This window comes from Eptesicus fuscus, chromosome 6, assembly GCF_027574615.1.
Source record: "Eptesicus fuscus isolate TK198812 chromosome 6, DD_ASM_mEF_20220401, whole genome shotgun sequence".
Taxonomy (NCBI): domain Eukaryota; kingdom Metazoa; phylum Chordata; class Mammalia; order Chiroptera; family Vespertilionidae; genus Eptesicus; species Eptesicus fuscus.
In genome coordinates, this window is record NC_072478.1 from 46,459,001 (window position 1) to 46,465,103 (window position 6,103).

Genomic DNA, 6,103 nt, shown 5'->3' on the forward strand with positions numbered 1-6,103 from the left:
ATATGAGATACTGATGAAAGAAACTGAAGAAGATACAAATAACTGAAAAGGTATTCTGTGCTCATGGATTGGAAGTTTATATTATAAAAAAAGTCCATACTTCCCAAAGCAATCTTCTGAATCAATGCAATTTCCATAAAAGTTTCAATGGCATATTTCATAGAACTAGACCAAATAAACCACAAGATATCAGGAAAAGCCAAAGCAATCTTGAGAAAGAACAAAGCTAGTATCATGCTCCATGAATTCAAACTATAGTAGAAAATTATTGTAATCAAAATAGTATAGTACAAAACCAGACACACAGATCGATGGATTAGAATTGAGAGCCCAGAAATAAACCCCATATTTACAGATAATCAATTTGTGAAAAAGGAGCCAAGAGCATGCAGTGGAGAAAGGAAATAATGTTAGAAAAACTGGACAGCTACATGCAAAGAATGAAACTAGACCATTGTCTTACACCATACACAAAAAATAACTCAAGATGGATTAAAGACTTGAACATAACCTGAAACCTTAAAATTTATAGAAGCAAACACGGGCAGTAAGCTCCTTGGCATCAGTTTTAGTGATGTTTTTGTTGATCGTCTCTCTGCCAATCCTTAGTAATTTAATTTTCTTTTTTATTTGTTCATCTTCTACAAATCTATACACTCAAGGTCTTGCCTTCTAAGCCAAGCACCTTATAAACATGTTTTTCTAAACAAAAAACAATTCGGTGCTACCTATAGAGATACATTTTTTTGTGAGTGTTCAGATTAAGTAGGATTCTTAAGATAGAACTTGTTTCTGCCTTTCATGCATGTCTTTATTTCCTTTCTTTTCCTTTTCCTATGAAAACTGCTAGAAATAAATGTCACCTTATAAAATTCTTTACCTGTGGTTTGATTGCAAATTCAATGATAAGAGCTATTAATTATCATGTATTTTTTAAAAAGGAGAAAGAATATAGTCAGGAGTTTTGAACTGGAATGACATATCTAAGTAATTGGCAGTTTGGGCCTAAATCATTATATTGAGTAGAATTCTTGGGACAAGTCTGATTTAGTGGCAAAATGTGTTAAGATCTATTAGCGGTGTTGTAGAAATGAAAATGCCCTTAAGCCAGGCATTTTGCTCTTATCGACATAAAAGGGCTGTAAAAAGTATGTGTTTGATTATATCTTGTCCACTTACTATGTGGTTAGGGTAAATTGCTTATCTTCATTGAACCTCACTATCTTCATTTGTAAAACCAAAACAATATCTACTTCAGAAGTAAGATTCAATCATCTAATGTATATAAATGGTGCCTGGTAGAATTTTTACTATATACCTGAATCCAATTAAAGTTAACTGAACCTAACTTTTTTTTTTTTTCCTCCTCAGGGGCAAATAACCCAGGGAAATGCTATGATAGTGCATGGTCCCAATTTTAACAACTCAAAAGTTATGCCATAAAGCATATATTAGTCACCTGCTATGGACAAATAATTGCACTAAACAATATAGGCCAGTGGTCGGCAAACTCATTAGTCAACAGAGCCAAATATCAACAGTACAACGATTGAAATTTCTTTTGAGAGCCAAGTTTTTTAAACTTAAACTTCTTCTAACGCCACTTCTTCAAAATAGACTCGCCCAGGCCGTGGTATTTTGTGGAAGAGCCACACTCAAGGGGCCAAAGAGCCGCATGTGGCTCGCGAGCCGCAGTTTGCCAACCACGGATATAGGCAATCACAGAGAAATCAGTCATTGACTTATTTAATTTAAAAAATTATTTTCTAAGGTAAACCTTTTCTACTTTGAAATGGTTGCACTCCTATTCAAATATATCTTCAAACAACTTGTATTTTGAATCATTTTTTTTATTGTACAATTAAGCTCTTGTGTTTTTACTGCAGGGTCAATGATATACAAACTATTTCTACTTTAATTTCAACTTCAGAAACACTTTTCAAGTAACAGGAGATACATTTAGTTACTTTTTAGGACAATATAATGCTTATCATATTGTAACACAGTAAACTGAATGTTTTGTTCTATAATATTATATAAGTTTAGTATTGCTATGCTTCTACTCTTTAAAATTATCACCACTACTTTTTATTTTTCTTTGCCTAAATGCTGTATTTCATTGTTAATAGCACTCTTGCTATACAAATATGTAAGATGCTAACAAATTTTTACCTTGGATATTTTTGTATACTAGTATTTAAACTTTTGAATTGTTAATGAGGGGCCACAAATTTTAAGAAAAGATCATTTAAAATATTTTATTAATTATCAAACATAGTCCTTTCCTCCAAAGATCCAATCTAGTAAAACATCTAGGCATTTAAAAGCCAGGAGACCTGATATGGGACTTAAAAATTAAGTGCAACCATATGCCAAATTACCCAGATTATTTAGTGTGTTATCCTTCATCTGACTTTTGGCTCTGAGACCCACAATCTAGTATGTACTCTCACGACCTCTGCATCAATCCTTATACTTTCAGTGTAGTATACAAAACTCACTGATTATCTGGGCTTCAATGTCTTCCAAACCATGGTTAGAGGTCTAGACTTTATTCTGGCCAAATCACTCCCTTCCTGCTAAGCAATTACCCTTTTAAGAATTGAAGTGCTGCCCTGGCTGGTTTGGCTCAGTGGACAGAGCATCGGCCTGCAGACTGAAGGGTCCCAGGTTCGATTCCGGTCAAGGGCATGTACCTTGGTTGCGGGCACATCCCCAGTAGGGGGTGTGCAGGAGGCAGCTGATCAATGTTTCTCTCTCATCAATGTTTCTAACTCTCTATCCCTCTCCCTTCTCTCTGTAAAAAAAATCAATAAAATATATTAAAAAAAAAAAAGAATTGGAAGTGCCAATCAAATTTCTACTCTCAGCTCACTGCTTCTTACTTTCTAGTCTTCAGTGTTAGCACTGATCCCACACCCACCCCCTCATCCCTTATCTCACCCCCCCCCCTCATATCCCACCATTCCACATGGGCTTTTGACTTTAAAATGTGTTGTTTGTAAAAATATGGATTTTAAAAAAAGATACTTATTTGATTTTGAAATTAAAGGTTTAATCTTTAACAGAGCCACATGCTCCTGATTATCTTGGCACACATACTATTATATCTAGGACTAGGGGCCCAGTGCACAAATTTGTGCACCTTGAAAGGAACTGTGACTTCAAGGCTGCAATGAACACAGGGGTGGGTCTCGGCCCATCCTCCATGCTCATGCCCATCCCCTCCTGCTGCAGGTGCAAGCAGGGCCAGCGCCGTCATTGGGTATGAGCTGCATCTGCTACCCCAATCACCCCTCAGGAGCAGGGGGAGGTGGAGAAGCCCTCAGAGGTGATCAAGGCCGGCAGCCACCACTCACACCCACTGATGGTGCCAAGTGATCGGGACTGGTGCTGGGCACCAGCAGCGGGTGCGAGTGGTGGCTCCAGTACCAGTAGCAGGTGTGAGCGGGGCCAGCACCGGCAACAGGTGCGGGTGCCAGCAGCAGATGCAAGTGCCCAGCGGGACCATGGCTCGTGGGAGCAAAAAATTTTCAGTAACCACCAGAGGTTCACCCCAATGACAGAGACCAGCACCCTGCCTTGGTCTGGCGCCCCCACTCACCTGCTCCACCATCCCACCATGGCCGATGCCCACCTAGTTCCACGCTCTGCCACGTGCTGACAATGCCTACCATGTTCTGCACATGCCCCCTGGTGGTCAGCACACATCATAGCAACCAGTTGTTCAGCCATTCGGTCTATTTGCATATTAGGGTTTTATATACATACTAGAGGCCCGGTGCACGAAATTCGTGCACGGAGGGGGGTTGTCCCTGAGTCCAGCCTGTACCCTCTCCAATCTCGGACCCCTCAAGGAATGTCCGACTGCCGGTTTAGGGATCGGGCCTAAACGGGCAGTCGGAAATCCCTCTCACAATCCAGGACTGCTGGCTCCCAACTGCTTGCCTGCCTGCCTTCCTGATTGCCCCTAACCGCTTCTGCCTGCCAGCCTGATCACCCCCTAACCACTCTGCTGCCAGCCTGTTTGCCCCCAACTTCCCTCCTCTGCCGGCCTGGTTACCCCTAACTGCCCTCTCCTGCAGGGTTGATCACCTCCAACTGCCCTCCCTTGCAGGCCTGGTCCTTCTCAACTGCCCTCCCTTGCAGGCCGGGTGCCTCTCAACTGCCCTCTCCTGCTGGCCATCTTGTGGTGGCCATCTTGTGTCCACATGGGGGCAGGATCTTTGACCACATCGGGGCAGCTATATTGTGTGTTGCAGTGATGATAAATCTGCATAGTACTCTTTTATTAGATAGGATAGAGGCCTGGTACAGGGGTGGGGGCCAGGTGGTTTGCCCTGAAGGATGTCCCTGATCAGGGTGGGGTTCCCTTGGGGCGTAGGGCGGCCTGAGCGAGGGGCCACGCCCTCTGGCAACGCAAGCAGAGGTCCTGGTATCTGGAATTTATTTTCCTTCTACAATTGAAACTTTGTAGCCTGGAGCAGAGCCAAGCCTCGGGCTCCCTCCGAGGCCTGCAGCCATTTGTGTTGGGGTTATAATTGAAACTTCGTTGCCTTAAGTGGGTGGGCCCGGCCAGGGTGTGCAGAAAGCTTTGCTTCCCCTGTTGCCGGCGGCAACCATGGCCTGCTCTCTCAAGCTCCATTCTGCTGCCATTTGTTTGAATTTGTTTACCTTCTATAATTGAAACTTTGTAGCTTGAGTGGAGGCTTAGGCCTGCAACGGCTGGCAGAAAGCTTGGCTTCCTCTGTTACCTAGGAAACCTTGCTCTCTGTGGCTGTAGCCATCTTGGTTTGGGTTAATTTGCATGCTCGCTCTGACTGGATGGTGGGCGTGGCTTGTGGGCATGGCTTGTGGGTGTGTCGGAGGTATGGTCAATTTGCATATTTGTCTATTATTAGATAGGATAGATAGATAATTTTAAGCTTCACCATACTGACATAATGGAATCACAACAATACAGTTTTCTTCCTTGTCTCATCTTGACAAGCAACTACTCTGATGCAAATACTGAAGACTTTACTTCTAAATTATTGTACCTACTTTTTAGCTCAAATTTAAATTATGTACCAAAAAGTTATAATCAGGTGAGTAGCATTGACACGCCAGTGGGAGGTTAGTTATAACAAGGCACTTTAATCTGAATAAGCATTTTATGAAGTAAGGGTATAGCATTGGATTAATATGCCTTGAATTGGCTCACAGGATTGGGGCCAAGAACCAATGTGATGTGGGTGGGAGGCTAGTGAAGCTACTCTAGACTCCATCTCAAGTTTCTGACTTACATCTATGGACAAAGCGGAATATTACTAATAGAACCATAGTACATACTGTTTCATCCTTTTATAAAACTATTAGAGGCCCAGTGCACGAAATTTGTGCACAGAGTGGGGGTTCCCTCAGCCCAGCCTGCACCCTCTCCAACTGGGGACCCCTTGAGGGATGTCCGACTGCTGGTTTAGGCCCAATCCCTGTGGTCTCGCAATCTGGGACCACTGGCTCCTAACTGCTCACCTGCCTGCCTGCCTGCCTGGATTGCCCCTAACTGCCCTCCCCTGCCAGCCTGATCTCGTCCCCAATGGCTGATCTCGCCACAAACTGCCCTCCTCTGCTGGCCAATTTGATTCTGATTGGTTGGTTTCTATGCCAGTCAGTGTCAAAAGCTCCGCCTCCTAGGCAGCCATTGGCTCCTCACAGTTGACCCAGATTTGGTTCTGATTGGTCGGTTTCTATGCCAGTCAGCATCAGAAGCTCCACCTCCTAGGCAGCCATTGGCTCCCCACAGCACCCACATTTGGTTCTGATTGGTAGGTTCCTATGCCAAAACCTCAAAAGCTCAGCCTCCTAGGCAGCATTGGTTCTTCACAGCCATTGGTTCTTCACCGACCAATCAGAACCAAATCACATTTGGTTTTGATTGGTCGGTTCCTATGCCAGTCAGCATCTCTGGGCCTATCAACAGGGCCTGATCAGAAAGGCGGGGCTGATCAGCAGCCCTGGTGGAGGCCTGGAGAGAAATGGAGGTGGCTGCTGGCCAGAATGGGAGAGAAAAAGAGAGGCAAGTGCTGATCAAAAGCTGCCTCAGAGGCAACGAATCAGTCCC